The sequence below is a fragment of the Rhincodon typus genome, chromosome 13, assembly GCF_021869965.1.
Source record: "Rhincodon typus isolate 14 chromosome 13, sRhiTyp1.1, whole genome shotgun sequence".
In the NCBI taxonomy this organism is placed as follows: domain Eukaryota; kingdom Metazoa; phylum Chordata; class Chondrichthyes; order Orectolobiformes; family Rhincodontidae; genus Rhincodon; species Rhincodon typus.
The window spans coordinates 33,255,604-33,272,452 of record NC_063344.1 but is presented as its reverse complement, the minus strand read 5'-3'; the positions used below and the strand labels follow the sequence as shown (position 1 = coordinate 33,272,452).

Genomic DNA, 16,849 nt, shown 5'->3' with positions numbered 1-16,849 from the left:
TGCACCTTGTTGTCTCGGATTCTCCAGCATCTGCAGTTCCTACTATCTCTACATCTGAATGTGTCAGTCTTCTGTTTGTTTTCTTTTATTTTCTAACAATTTCTACTCAGTAGCATTTCTCCAAATGATGTGGAAAAACATATAATAATTATTTTTAAATAGCAAGCACAGTGTGTGTATATGTATGGGAGAATGAGAAAAACAAGTGATAATTCCGGTCACAAACCTATTTGTTTTGATAACCTTCAGAAAGTGAATTACATTGAGGAAGGAGAAGTAGACTAGCAAGAAAGAAGGTGTGTGGGTGTGAGAGAGAGAAAGGAAGAAGGAGCAAGTTTATATAAATATAATAAATTAAATTTGAACCTAATTATTCATTTGCGCTTGCTGTTTGAAATGATAATTGTTATTCTTTACATCTGGGAGATAAAGGTTTGCACAGTAAATACCTATTAGAGTTGGAAAATACGAGTCAGAGGCTTTAAACATTTACCATAATTAAAAACACTATTTCTGACAAAAATGTCAAGTTGATCTAACCGTACAATAATCAACCACAATTTATATTAAAATTTAATCTAAAACTAAAAGAGATCAGAAAACAAGCAGATCAATTGCACACACTTCAGCTTGATTCACAAATGTAGCTTTTCTGTTTCAAATTAGTTAACTATAAATCATTCTGAAAGATGTTTAAGTTAAATGGAGTGATCTCAATCCAAGAATGTGGGGAGACATTTGTGTTTCTTTGTTCAAAGATCCCAGTAATTGTAAACATTGCCAAATCTTTTTTGTGTTTTTGTGTTTTGAAAAGTGGAATGTGCATATTCATAAAAGCTTGATCCTTTGTCTTCCTGTTTCCAGCCACATGATACATGGCCTGTCATGTAAATTAAATACATACATCACAGTCTACTTTATGTTGTTAATTATGTTGGTTAGTTGCTAAATGGTGACAGATTCAAATGAGGCTTGGATTGATGTGGAATGCAATTTCCCATCTGAAATCAGTGGATTAAATACATTACAGTCAAGTCTAGGCAATCTCTCTTTAAGTTCCTAATTCACTTTTATTTCACTGAGTAATATTGCTGGCAGCATTCAGTAAATTAATTAGCAAGTCACATTGATCAAATACAGATAAATATATTAACACTAACTCATCTATGAAACAATGGTGAATATTTTCAAACTCCACCCACAATGTGCAGGAAATGTACAGGGAGTCTACACTGCACTGCAGCAGGCTCACAAGATGCTGAAACGATTTTTAGATGTGGGCTACATCACATGCAGCTCATGAGCTTTGGATTCTAAAGTAAGCGTTGTTTTGTGTGAGAGTGGGAAATCAACAGATATCTACCTTGATTCAGATGTCAGTTTGGACTTGGGATAGCAGTAGTTAATTTTAGAATGGTTGAAAACCTGCCTGTAGACAGGCTGCAGTATAATTGTAGATTCAGGAACAAATGTCTTTTCCCACAAAACTAAAGGCATAAGAGAATTTGGAAAACTTGACTGGAGCAGTCATTAGTGGGTACATTAAAGTTTGAGATTTAGTCCATGTAATGGGTGTACCAGAATCTTAGAGGCTGCTGCCAGAGGTGAACAGAGACGGGACAAAGCCTTTGTTGAAGTTAGTCTTGGCGAATATTCAGTACTGCAACCCAGTGGCCCGTTGTTTTTCCACAGTTAAGTAGCCTCCACTCCAAATAAGCAGACAAGCTTGTTGACCCATTTAGATGTACACACCACAGCCAAAGTTGGCTTTTTGGCTTCTCTTGCAGCCATCTGATTCACAGGTAAAATAGAAAAGACAAGGTGTATTTATATAGTGCTGTTCACTGTTCACATTCTCATAGTGCCACAGTGTGTCTCAAATGAGTTATGGAAGTTGGTGATTTAGTATAGGAAGCTGTAATAGCTAATTTGATTCATTAAGATAGAGAATCAAGACGATTATCCTGTAATTATTCTAACTGGCCCAACTTTTGTGTTCTGAACACATTGCAAGGATTTCAGGCACTGGCATTCCTTTATGTTTAATTGTTTAATTCAGAGGTATAAATGACATAAGTCTGATTTCACACCAACATCAAATATTATCCAAATTGAAATTCTTGGATATAATAGTAAGGTGCTGAACAACTGTCTTGTGCATCCCTTTTTGAACCCCTGAACATTGCCATTGCTTGGCCCATTGGTCTACTGCATTCACAGAGTCATAGAGGTCCACAGCATGGAAAAAGGCCCTTTGGTCTCTCAAGTAAGTGCTGTATTAAAGCAACTACCTAACTATTCTAATCCTATTTTCCAGCACTTGGCTGATAACTTAGTATGCCTTGGCATCACAGAATAGCCAGATTATCACAGTTTAATCAATAATCCTTAAAGAGATTATTGGAGGTCACCGCCACAAACTCAGTTATTTCAAAATATATTACCTGAATGTGAAACTTTGTTAATCTGAGGATTTGAATGAAAAAAAGCAAAATAACTGTCAAATTAAATAGGTCCCATCATTACTCAGGAAATGAAAGACAACTGCAATCCATCACATTCACCTTGGCACTTAATGACTTAATGAGCTGTTGAATATAAGAAAAACAAATGTAATTAATTTACTATAGAAGATAAAGAGAGCCCAATTTATTGATTTTCTTGGAACTATTAAAATATTTACTTTACTGCTTCGCAATAGATCTCTTTCAGTGGAGATATGAACCTATCAGCCCATTTTACCCCTCAACTCCCACATTTCTGATAGCTCAATCTCTGGCTGATCATGAGAAATATCTGCCAGGTCATAGAGTCATAGAATTGTACAGCACGGAAGCAGACCCTTCGGAGGTCTGCTAGAGCCATTGAGAAATGCAATCTGGAACACATACGTGTTCACAGACTAGTGGTTTAGCATTAAGTATTTAATCTCTTTTTATATGCAATTTTCAGATATGGTTTAATTTGGGGTGTGAGACATTACATTGTGAAATAATTAAATAAATTTTTAATTGGATGGACTAGCCTCAAGTATTATCTTCAGTATGTGAAAATGCATTGTCTGTGTATTCAATGTAGTACAAACAGAAACATATTTTTTCATAATTTTTGGAACAAGTTGGGAGAGAAGATTAATATAAAGTAAAATATAATCAGAATGACAGATCTACATTACCTCAAGTTTGGAAGTTTTCCAGCTGTACTTTCAGGAGTTTTTGCTGAAGATACTCCAAACAGTATTTTTTTCCAGGATACCATGGCTCATTAGCTGATAGTGGTCAGTTCCTTTTTGATGGAATCATTGAAAAGTAAAACTGTCATTTATTTCCAAAATCTATCTTTTTTTTAATACTCATAAAACTTCAAGATGTCAGTGCTGACAAAGGAAACATATTCTTCTTTTGGTCAGTAGTAAAAATTCCCAAATTGAGTGTAGAATTTCTATTCCCAAATGAATTTTCTTTTGATGTTACTATAACTTATGCTGCATTACAAACAGTTTTACCATGAGATCCTATCCAGTGAAAGTGGCTGAGTTTATCTAACTTATACATTGGATCCTCCAAGCAGAGAGGAAATATCTGCAATTTTATCAAATCCTAAAAGTGAAGACCAGTGCTGATCCATTGCATCAATCCATAAACTAACATATTATCCCATTAAGCTGTCATATTTATTAACAGTCTAATTTTAACCAACTGCCTAAATTTAGAATTTATTGACGCATAGTCTGCAGTTGGACAAACAATCTACAGTTGGAAATGATATGTGCAAAGTTTCATAATGTTATTTTTCTTGTTCCTGCTTTACATGTTCTAGAATACATCTGTTGAGTCAAATTAAATACAATTCGCTGACCCTTCAATGAAGATTCGGAGTAAGTGGGACAAGCTCCCAAATGGAAAAACACCTTCTAACATTCAACTAAGCTATAGAGACAGAATATTTGATCCCTATAATATGACAACTACAATTTATATGCATGAGCTGAAATGGAGAGAGCATCAAAAGAAATACCTTCTACACATTGAACCGCTGATGTAAAGTGGATGCTTGTACATAGCAGGTTACAAGGAGAGCAGGTTCAGCTATAGTTCCCTGAAAATACATTGTCAAAGAGCACACATGAAGAATAACAGTTTGCGTGTGATTCTTGGAAAATGCAACATTTGTGAAACTTAGTGACAGTTAGTGCAGTCAAAATTGGTAGGAGAAGAAAAAAGTAGAGATGTAAAAAAATTAAATAAATATTTGCTATTGATACAAATTAAGGCTTATTTACCAACACATGATTGACTCGGGTCGAAAATGCAAGCCAAATCATACAATAGGAAATTCAAGTGATATTGATGCTGCATCAGGTGTAGATGTGAAATTGACTGGCCAAAAATTAGAGAAATTCACATTTATTTCCATTAATATTAAATTACACTTTTTAAAAAACAATGTTAGAGATATTATGACTGTTGCAGGAATTGTGATTTGCTAGCAATTCAAGCCTCAATAAATATGATGCTAATTACATCTGGATCTCTTTGATCCAGAGAAAATTTCAGGGTGGTTTGTTCAGACCTCAAAGTAAATACTTGAGGCTGTCAAAATATCTTTTCAATGTAGATTTCAGCCTTGTGTCATAAATTATAATCTAATCCTCGAAGAAAATACTTTATTTTAAAACATAAAACTTATCAAAATCAAGCCATTGCCTCTGAAATTCAAGTAACCTAAATGGATGAATGTAACCTCCAGAACAAAGGTAGCTGCATTGTACTAGAAATAAATAATCCTCTCTGCTATCCCATTAAATGTCTTGACATCTCATTAACCAGAATCTTTTTCACTCTGGCCCCATAGAGGCTTTGTGAAAGATTTTATCTGCATGACAGCTGGCCCAAGTGTTGTACCATGAGCACAATGCTCCTGAAATAGTCAATGTGGGCAGATTAAATTTAGGCTGCTTTTAAATTATTTTGGTCACACAAATGCAACAATGTTTAGGAACAATAAAGAAATATGCTGGCTATTATCTACAGATGTGTAAAAAATGAACTTGTCAACATAAAATGAACAAAACTGGGTAAAAGATGGAAGCTGAATTCCGCTATTCTGACATAAACCTGGAGGTAAAATTTGAGAGCCCATCCCCCACCCAAAACAAGATGTGGTGACTGTAATGTAAGCTTTACTTGCACCCCTATATTTTGATGCATGCTACATACAAATATGCTATTGGGCAGCTGCATCACTCAGCTGCAGTTCCAAGTTTGTGTAACCGAAAGTTAACCTTCACTATTTAACGCCTGTCTGGTCTGCACCTCTTAAAGCTAAGGTGTTTTCTAGCTGTTGAAGGTGTGGGATGGGATTCAGAAAGATGACTAAGCAGGGCAGAGAGTGGATTGTCAAGTTCTCTGCTGCAGGGACAGGAGACTTGGGGTGAGAAGTAGATAGGAGCAATAAGGTCCTTCACCCTCAGGGATGAAAGAATCCTCCAAACGTACACTGAGAAGTTAGGAAGAGCAGATAACACTGTTCATACCAGCAATATATGAGGACATGAATGTTAGATTCGATTTGATTTGATTTATTATTGTCAAATGTACTGAGATACAGTGAAAAGTATTGTATTGCATGCTAACCAGACAAATCATACCTTACGTAAGTACATCAGGTTAATAGAACAGAATGTAGAATATAGTGTTACAGTCACATAGAAGGTGCAGGGAAGGATCAACTCTAATATATAAGAGGTCCATTCATAAATTTAATAAAAGCATGGAAGTAGCTATTCTTGTTAAATGTGCTGCTTCAAGAAGTTCAATGATCTCATGAGAGTGGCCAGTGTTACTAAATACATCTTCCAGATGCTGTACCCTATCACAGAACCATGAACAGCACAATTTTGTTCAATTCATCATCATCCCCTTTCACAATTTTATCAATTTTTGTGTAAGGTAATGGTTTTGCAAGGGTTAATGCTAAAGACTGTATTAAGCTCCACCAAATCTGATGATGTTATAATGATGTGGGGAAGGGCAGGACATATTGCAATCACCTAGGAGAGACAGCTGTTGTCCTAAGTCACAGTCTTTTTAACATTGCATATCATCAATTTTTCGTGTACTTTATTGCTATCATGCAATAGACTGCATCTTACTTAAGACAACAATCTGTACTTATTAGGCTACTTCATGCTTTCCTCTACTACTTTAGACCAAATAGACCCTGTAGACGTGATCAGAAATAGAGAATGCTTGCAGTTTCCTAGTCGACCAGATGTTGGCAGTGGTTGGCATCCCATGCTCATACGAAATGGTATGTTGTGGTATGAACTGGAATTTGCTTTAACTGTACAGAATGAATACCAGCGATCTCGGAAGAAATTTTCTGTTATACTTTAAGAGTAACTTAGTCAGATAGTCAGCAGCACAAGGAACTGAACAATCAAGGACTCTGCAGCAAACAAACTTAGGGCAAGTTTCCACAGGACAGAATCTACAGTCAGAAGGAAAAGGCACCACAGACTTGGTAAAACAAGTGCAGAAGTGAGTGTGAGCTAGAAGCTACATAGAGCTGATACAGATTCTATCAGATACTAATGAACTACTTGAGCAGTCCCAGAAAGAGGTGCCGCCAAAGAGAAAGAAGAGACATTGGATGCTCCATAAGTTAAAGTTTCAGGTGAGCAAAGAGAAAGTTTTAAAAAATAAAAGTGCAATTACAGGCTGGAAAGAACAGAAGTTAAAAATATGTACTTCCAGCTCAGACCGAGTGATGCCACCATAGAGGGCAGATACCATAAGGCACAGATACAGTAAGGGAAACTGGGGGCTATAACAGAAGGTTAAACAAGAGGTGCAGCACAGAAAATGTCACAAACACAGAATCAAAGTGACAAAAGGACAATTTAGAAGCCTAAGCAGACAGAGTCTAACAGAACTAAGAAAGTAAGGAGACAAGTGAGACTGCAATAAGAGCAAATGATTCATAATTGAAGCTGTGCTAGGGAGGGAGAATTTACTAAGGCCTCAAAAATCAGCATACTCTTGAAGAGGCCATTACAGTGAATGGAATGCTTTTCTTAAAGTTGTGAGGTAATGAATATTATTAGAAGCTCTGCAAACAGCATAAATAATCTAGGAAATGCTATTAAGCAAACAGGATTCATTTTTAAGGGCACAGGATTTATTTGATAAAGGTGAGGAACATGATAGGAATTATTTGGTCAAAGGGTGAGAAACCTTCATTTTGGCCATAAAAACGTAGAAAAATTCACCAATAAGGGGAGAAAGATTGCTATACTGCACATGTAAAAGACTTTAAAAGAAGGAAAATAAAGCAGCATTGCTATATTACAGGATTAAAAACCTTTAAAGCATCAAAACTAAAGCAGCAATGAAACACTCCAAAATTGAAAAGCTTTAAACTAAAAATAATAAATGATCACATTAGGATAAAACGGCAGGAGAAATAACATTGCCAGGAAGATTTAATTCCAGACATGAATCAAATAGAACACAGAATTGCAGATCTTACAGTTCTTAAGATACAGGACTGCTTCCATACTAGTTGCTAAATCAGAAACTGAACAAGTAAACACGCTTTTGAATTTGATTGCTGATGATGTTAAAGTTAGCCAAGTATTAAAGAAGGCACAGTTACTTTTGATGAAAGCTTCTGGCAACTACGTTAATCTGAGAACAAATGTAACTCTTCAAAGAGCAAGATTAAAAAGTAGAATTCAGCACACAGGGAAATCCATAGAAAAATTCATAAATGACTTATACAGCTTAGAGGAAAAATGTGAATATGGATCTTTAAGATTAAAATTCATAAGAGACAGAATTGTTTTTGGAATTACTGATGAATCTTTCTCAGATTTATTACAGTACAAAGATGATTTGACTGTGGTAAAGCCATTCAGATGATGAGGAAATCTGAAAGAAGCACAGAGAAATCCTAAGAGAAAAGATCAAAATTTTCACTGGAAATGTGCAGAATTCATTCAGTTTATAACATATTAAAACCCTAAAGACACAGTTGACAAGCCAGTCCAAACAACAGGCCAGATTTTTGATTTTAATAGCCAATGTCTGCACTTTGGAACAAGGACCTCACAGATACCAGCAGTAACTAGCTTTTTAAGAAATGGATACTATAGCTGTAAAGCAATAGATTACTTCCAGAAGTTATGCAGAACTAAGACATAGTTACAGAGCATCAGGAAGTCAAGCATGTCATCATATAAATATGTTAGCGAGTTACAGCAAGCTGCAATAAAAAAGATATTGAATTATTCCTAAGGAAAATTAAGTTATCCAACCAGTTTGTTTTAGTAAGAAACAATTTATGTCAATGAACACCTCATTCATTTTAAGTTCAATACCAGGGCACATATCTGCAGGTGTTCCTCAGGGTAGTGTCCTATGCCCAACTATCTCAGCCACTTCATCAGTGGCATTCATATAGTCAGAAGTGGTGATTTCACTGATTACTGGGCAATGTTCATCTCCATTCGTGACTCCTTAGATACTGAAGCAGGCCACGTTCAAATGCAGCAAGACACGGACAATATCCAGGCTTAGCTTGAAAAGTGGCAAGTAAATATTTGTATCACACAATTGTCAGGCTATGACCATCACCAATAAGAGCCAATCTAACCACCATCCCTGAAATTCAATGGTGTTACCATCACTGAAAATTCCCCCACTATCAACATCCTTGGGGTTTACATTGACCAGAAACTGAAATGAACTAGTCCTATAAATACAGTGACTACAAACCAAGTAAGAAACTAGGAATAGTGCAGCAAGTACCTCACCTCCTGACTCTCCAAAGCCTGTCCCCTACCCAGAGGGCACAGGTCAGGAGTGTGATGGAATACTCCCCACTTGTCTTAATGACTACAGCTTCAACAACACTCAAGAATCTTGACACCATCCAGAATAAAGCAGCCCACTGATTGGCACTACATCCACAAGCATCCACTCCCTCTACCACCGATGTTCAGTAGCAGCAGTGTGTACTATCTGCAGGATGCACAGCAGAAATTCACCATAGATCCTTAGACACACCTTCCAAACTCATGACCGCTTCCATCTGTAAGTTTGAGGGCAGCAGATACATGGGAACACCACCACCTGCAAGATACCCCAAGCCACTCACCATGTTGACTTTAAAATATATCGCTGCTTCTTCGCTGTCATTGGGTCAAAATTCTTGAACTCCCTTCCTAACGGTGTTGTGATCTATATACAGTAGACGGACTGCAGCAGTTCAAGAAGGCAGCTCACCACCACCTTCTCAAGGACAACTGGGAAGAAGCAATAAATGTTGGCCAGCCAGCAATGCCCATGTCCCACAAGTGAATAAAAAATAAAATGATCATAATGACCATCTATAGTATCTCCAGTGAAAGTCAGCAGATTTCCACCAACCATGTTGTGGTCACACAATGTAGGAACATCAGAACAAACCAAATGGAAGGCAGCCACAAAGGATGTTTATTTGACATTTGTGTGGAATATTGAATGATTTTGTTAATAAATTTGGCTTGGTATGTTTGTTGTGGGACAGTTTGTATTTCAGCCGAGAAGATGCTGTTATGGTCTATAAGATGTGGGTCTGATGTCAAATTGGAAATGAAGATATGTTCACAGGTATTAATAATGGAAGAGGCAAACATGGAGAAACTGACTTGAAAGGCTCTTACTGGTCCCTCCTCTTTTCTTGCTCTTCCTCTTCAGCAGCTTCCCATATCTTGTACACCAGGGATGTGCTTTCATGGTGGTAAGGTTTTGCAGAATGCAACAGATCTTGGTGAACCATGCAACCTGCTCTGGATACTGATGAACTATTTGAACAGTCCCATTCTTGCCATTATCAGGAAATCCAAACCATAAGAAGAATCTTAACTTCCAAATGAACGGTAAAATACTTTAGGTTGAGATAAAAGCTCTAATGCTGTGTGGCATCCTTTCAGAAAAGGTGAGGGCAAGACTACCTTTTGTTTAGTCAAGAAGCAGCCATTTTCTCATTCCAGTTCCAGGTTTAGTTGCAATTTGTGTTGCCCATACAAGAATTAAATACTCATGACAGAGCTCTGTTCTGTAAAATAGATCTCTTATTATTGCCGTATGCAGTATCCTGCATGAACACACCAAAAAGACTTGAGGCATGCCAAGAATGTATAGGTTTTCCTCAACAAGCCAGAGATTGTTGAAATTTATCCTGAGCCACTCAGCAATGTAAAACTCAACCTGACCATGCCTGTGACTTGTCGGGCAAGAATGTATAAATTTGACTTGCATTCTTGCCAGCACACTGAAAATTGTAGCCTTGTAAGCAACTAACCAAAAAACTCTGATAAGTGTTTGCTGAGAGTACCAAAGATTAAAATGCTAAGAGTGTTTTGACTTTAGATTCTGACAAAATACCTTGAATTCTCACAAGGAATTTGGAAATTTGGGCCTGGATTTTCTCATGGGCTTGGGGAACAAGTGTGGAGTTCCTGAGCTCACATTGGCTGGCGGTGAAACCAACCACATGACTGGAAGGCAGCTTTCTCATTATTAGTCTCAGTACTCACCGCCTATTCAGTATGACAGGTGAGCTGTCAATTTTGCAAACTTGATCTGAAGACTGGTAGCCCTAGGGCTTCTACAGTCACACCAGGGAGAGGCAGTCACTGCTGGGGCAGTTCAGAAATCACAAGGCTACCTCAACATGGAGACACCCTCAAAGGCATGGATCGAAAGCAAACTGATGAACACCAAACCAGAGAGAGAGCGGAAATCCCTCGGGGGAATTATTTCACTCACAGGTTTGCCTATCCTGCCCTGGGCCCTGCCCCAGGCGCAAGGAGATTCTGGCTTTGCTATAGCCTCAGCCTGTTGCAGCAACATATCCCTCACTGAACTGGCAACTTCCACACACAGCATTGGGCTGGCCTAAAGATGGCAAAATTGCCCCTAAATAAGGCTTAACCAAATTAATTGGGTGCCCATATCCATAGATTAAGTTCTTTTTGTAGGTAAGTTCACTACAGAATGTCTGTATTAGGGAGCCATTCCATGTCGACTTCCACATCCAGTCCCCCTCCCCAACATTTAATATGCTGACCCCATCATCTCCAATCTCAACGCCAATGGACTGGAAAATTCTCACCTTGATATTTGAAAACTGATCAATCATAACTGTATAGTAATAATGAGAGATTGCAGAAACAATTTACTGGACCGCTAAGAAGGATAAGGGACCTCAGTTATGTGGAGAGTCTAAAGACCAGGGGACATTCTTCTTTCAAGAAGAGAATGTTAGGGGAAGATTTGGTAAAGATGTCCAAATAATGAATGGTTTTAAATGAGGAGAAACATTTCCCACTTGCTGAAGGAGCAGTAGCCAGAGGTTTCTGATGTTAAGTGATTAATAAAAGAACCTGTGATCATACAAGGAAATATTTCTTAGATAGTGGGTTGTGTTCTAGAATGTACAATCTGAAAAGCTGGTTGAAGCAAATTCAACAGTGAGAGTTGAAAGAGAATAGACAAATGCTTCAAAGGAAAAATAAATGCAAGAGCTCTTGGGAAAGAATAAGGAAATGGGATTGATTGGAAAACCATCCCAAAAAGTTGACTCAGGCACAACAGGTTAGTCTCCTGTATCACATTATATTCTATGATTGTTTGATGTTTTTCAGAAAATCGTGTGTTTCCACTACATTCTGAACTCATTGCCCACAGTTTTAATGTTAACCTATTTCTTTTACATTATTCTTTTTTTATCCCAATATTTTCTCATTTACTGTTATATTATCTGCATTTCCAACCAACTGCTAGACATATTTAGGTCACATCAAGCTTCGGGTAGCATGTTATTTTTCTTATAGCCTTTCAAAACTGCTACAATCTAACAAACAAACATCAAGCACCTGGTTTTGATTATTCCCACGTCAAGATTTTGAAATTGTGCTCTGTTGGATGGCTAATCCTGAGCAACAATAAAAAGTTGGGCAACAACACAAAGTGTTTCTGAAAATGTTGACATGGCAATAAGACAGTGGATTCCAGAATGCTAGATATGGATACAGGAAGATTTACAGAGACAGTGGGGAGGATGTGGGAGAAAATACAAGGCAAACCAGAATTGGAAACAGTGAGAGTACATGGTGAACTGAATAAAATTGCTTAGGTAGGGGGATAGGGTAGCAAAGTTCTCATGAATTTGCGAGCTGTCTGAGGGAGAATGCAAGTGGCTGATAAGGACAGCACTGGAGATCTTCAGTTTAAATGTGGTGAAGCCATGAAGGGAATTGGAAAATATGTCAATGAATTAATGTCAATGGACTAGCTAATTGGGAGTTAATGTTTTCATGAGAACAGGGTTAATAGAGGTTTGAGAAGAGTGCAAATGGTACAAGAGTAGCAGGAAATTTGGAATTTGAAATTTTTGTTCTGAAGGGTTAAAGAAACCGATGAAAAGATCTTTATAAAAACCAATTTACAAGGTAGAAGAGGCGCAGATGAAGGTTTCAGTGATGACGGTCAAATAGGAATATAAACAGGTAATGTTATGGTGGGAGAAGAATGTAGGAATGGGGATAGACTCGATATCAGGGTAACTGTTGCCTCAATTCTGAAAAAACACAGGGATTGCACCATCAGGTTCAGTTTGATCAAGTAAATGAAAATGGGGATGGAACATCAGCTTAATTTTCTTCCTTCTAAAATGTAAATTTGACCCATCAACAACACTGTTTTGGAGTCTTTTAAAATGATTCATATAATTATCTCTTAAATGAACACTGTTCCTTTACAAAATTTTGCTTTGAATCTGTTAGTCATCATATCTATGTATCTGTAATCCTATGAAGAATAATATAAGTATGGCTTAATGGAAAATTCAGTCATAAAGTTGTGTATAAATACCTGCTTAGGAGATCAACTACCATGCCCTAAATCACAGCAAACACTGCAAAGCAAAAATATTTGATAGTGGGGATTGTGATGAATATGAACCTGCCACAGTGCAGATCACACATCTATTTTACAATAAAAACACATGATACAATTTTGAAATGTGCAAGTCATTTTAAATTTCAGCTATTGCAAATGAAGAGTGTTAGTGTTGGCATGAGAACAGGTTGATTCATTTGCCAAAGTATGGCAAAGTATGTAACTTTTAGCAAAAGCTCCTCCTACGTATTCATGTGGAAGTTTTTAAACTGCCTCAGTTTATGCATTAAAGTTGTTATGATATGTATATATTCCTATAAAAAGGAAATTTCTGTAATGTTCAAAAGGGGTCTTCCAATAGCCAACAAAAATAAATCAGAATAGAGCTTGCCTTTTAATCCAAAGATTTCAAATGTTATGCATAGCTATTTCACTGCCTTTTATCTTTCTGGTTTCTCAATTTTCTAAGATTTGTAATTCCTAGTAAAGTTAAGAGGATTATATTGATGCTATTTGAAACCTTTAACACCATAATAAAAATAGATTTCTATCACAGATTATTTCAAGAGAAAAGAATTACTTCTCCCTTAACCGTGTGTCTGTGTGAAGTCGTGTTTCTTGCTAAAATCATTCAATTTACGTGAAACTTAAGACTAAAGTTACTCTTGCACTTTGATTCGTACTCTTGAGTTTCATAATAAAGATAAAGCTGATGATCGGTATTGATTCAAAGACATCAAAGTAAAAGAAGTGCACTGCAATCAAAATCTGCATTGATAAATACAAAAAAAACTGTAGTGTTCAAATATCTTTGTACTGAATGCCTTTTCAAGAGTTTATTCATCAGCTTCTGCCTGTTTGAGTAAAAGGCCCACAGATGTTGACATTATTTTCAATGGTTTAAGATGGTTCCTATTGGCTTTTATTAACATTTGTTACTTCTTTATTATCCAAGAGTTTTTTTCATCATTTTGAAAGCCGTGCTTTTTGCAGCTCTGAAGAGAGCAGCAGGTAGCTTTGGCAGCCAGGGTCAGTGTGCTGACCAACTTTAAGTTCCATTGTGCAGCATGCTCACAGTGCATTCGCTGCAGATGTGAAAGGTCAGCTTCCAGCAGTGATTCCATACCTGGGCTTTTGTGTTGCCTGCCAGGAGATTCTCACGAAAAAATAATTTAACGGAAAGCAATCTGCAAAAATATCCGCTCTCTGCTGTGTCATCGAACGCCAAAGTATTGTACTAAAATCTACAATCTTCTAGCTACAAAAATAATCTTTGGTTCTGCTCTGTTTTTTTTAAAGAAATTCAGAGCCTGAAACTAAACAGAGAATCAGTATGTGAAAAGTAACTTGCATCATTTTTCAAATATTAATAGAAATTTCACTACAAAATACGGTTCTTTAAGAGTCCTGGTTTTCAACAATATATCTGATCATTCACTTGATAAAGATAGATCCAGACGTGGAGGTTTACTAACAAACATTAGTTACTAGCAAACAAAGAAACAAACATAAAAAATTTATAATTTTCTGAATTCTTGGACACTATCTGTGCCATTGTTTTGCAATAGGATTGAATATTTGTTGACCTTGGAATTGGGAGTTATGGATACACATTAACATTAATAGAAATTATAGTTCTTTTTCCTGCTCAGTAATGCCACACAGCTTTAAAAAGAAAGATCAGTAACTCATAAGAATTTACTTTCTACAATTGATTGTGTGTATAAGTGGGAATTGAAAGAAAGATATAATTCTGAAAATCTACAAGTGCTCATTAATGACATGCAGTGCATTTACCTTCCTTGATGATACTTGATACCGAAGTTTATTCTCAACTAAGTTTGGCATTGCTGCAAAAGTGAATAAACAGATAATGTAAATAGCTGTCAGTACTGAGGCTCCATTTCTAATTAGATTTCAGTTGTTTTAAATTGGCACTTCTCATTTAATTTCAATAGGACATGCCATTTTATGACAGCTTAACCCTGAATGGAATTGAGCCTCTGGTCTTCAGAAGCTTTGAAAAAGACCCCAGGGTGGAAAGTTGTAATTAGCTGTTTCTGCAGTGCTAGTATTAAAATGTGAAGCCTTGTAGGAAATCCTTTGTGTTAGAGAAATGCCCTTTATTCTTTCTTGTGGTTTTTGCGCACTGCAATGCTTTTAGTTTGTGTCCAAAAAGACATTATTGCCACTCATGGGGCCCTGATGTAATCAATGTTTAAAGAAAGAATGTCAATGCTTCACATTTAGGAGAGAAAAACACTTACATGAACATTTCACTTATCAGTGCATAAAATCAGAGAAACAACAAAAGAATTTCATGTTATTTTTAATTCAAGTCCTCTAAGCTTAGCACCTCATTCATGGGATACAACTGCAAAGAGCAAGGTTTTGTAACCAAATAGTTGTAGTGTGCCTTAATCTGAATTGTATATCTGATTGTGAATAGGAACAGCTCCCTCAATGTGGCTCTGGCCTAATCAGGAGTTGCTGACTGATTGCAACGAACAGCATGACACTCACAAGAAGTGAACTCTCAGCGTGAGGGAGAGGAGAGGTTGTACGGAGGTTACAGGTACTTTTCATACTGCCAGGCAGGAAAGCTCCAACATCCTGCTGCTAGAAATTTGTCTGCGCTGCAGCCATCAAATTTTTCTCAAAGGCCAGACACTGAAGTCTGTGACTGAGGGAGATTTGTTGATATGATAACTTGATTAGTCCTGGACAGATGACACAGCAGCAAAGAACCAGCTCAAAGGAATCTGTGCTCTTAGCCCTTAACCTCTCCTCAGGAGATGACAAATTATATGTGGTAATTAGACTATTATTCTACAAGAGTCTTCAGAAAACTTCTAAGGAACATTGCCAAGAAATTACTAGTTTGTGTGTTCTCCATTAGATCAAAATCATATTAAACATGTCTTAACCCCTGCAAGAAGACGGAAAGATACACATCAGGCGCATTTAGCTATATTCAAATTATTGCTAAAAATCATGCTCATGATTCAACTACTATGTATTGACATTTAAAAAAAGAAATACCATTGTTTTGTGGAAAGTTAGAGTACGGAGTGTGCATAATGGTGACAGCACATTTTTAATAACTCAATTTGGTTTGATGGTACAATGAATTGCTTTTGGACACAATATATATCGTTTCCTGTCTTTACAAAACGATAGAGAGTTCTTATATTTCTAATTCCCAGAAGTCAGAAATATTTCTCGTTCCTAGGAATCTTACCACTATGTCATTTTGTACAAAATATGGAGGTAGTTAATCATTCTGACGATATTCATATTGTATTTGAACTTGTTTGTGTTATCTCTTAAGCTGCTAGTTGATACAAGTTTGATAAATGAGAAAGTTAAACTCACCAGAAAGAACCTACTGGCATAATTCAAAAAACAATGACTGTTGTTGGATTAGGATACAGTGTAACAGTTTCAGAATATAGCAATAAACGTATTATCCATCAGCTGTGTTAGTATTCTAATTGTAGTTTCTGCAAGCTACCTAATTAAGTGTTCAAACATTTAATGAAGATAATAAAAATATGTTTATAGTGCATTACAAGAAAATGTGGACAAATTTACATAAAGCATGCCTTATTTGCAACTTTCCTATTACAAGCCAAATAGAACAAATGAGGAAGTTGCTTGAAAACTTAAGAAGATGTAACCTACCAAGAGATCTGTTACTAACTAAGATTAATCTCAAAGTTAATGAACCATACTAAAAAAAAGAACATAAATTCATTTAGCTAAGAATTTTTCAAGAAAATTAAAAATGAATTAGAAGTAGGTTTAATTTGTGATGTGCACCAACGGTGCAGAAACTAGGATCTTTGAGATGATGTGCAGGTTTTTAAGAAGAACAGAAACAAGTGCGTTGAATAACT

At 36.6% G+C, this 16,849-nt stretch overlaps 1 long non-coding RNA gene across 4 annotated transcripts in view; it reads right to left on the bottom strand.

Annotated features, from left to right (window-relative positions):
* LOC125484675 overlaps positions 1 to 14,802 on the bottom strand; it is a 51,726-nt gene extending 36,924 nt beyond the window's left edge. For 2 of the 4 annotated variants that reach the window (XR_007263490.1, XR_007263491.1), the window contains exons 1-3: positions 14,748 to 14,802; positions 4,018 to 4,098; positions 3,176 to 3,285 (exon numbers count right to left, since the gene is read on the bottom strand). This is a non-coding gene — a long non-coding RNA (uncharacterized LOC125484675). Of the gene's footprint in view, positions 1 to 1,045; positions 1,792 to 2,444; positions 2,589 to 3,175; positions 3,286 to 4,017; positions 4,099 to 14,747 lie in introns of those variants that run through there. The other 2 variants (XR_007263493.1, XR_007263492.1) reach the window with 2 other exon arrangements.
* Between the last annotated feature and the right edge of the window lie 2,047 nt (positions 14,803 to 16,849).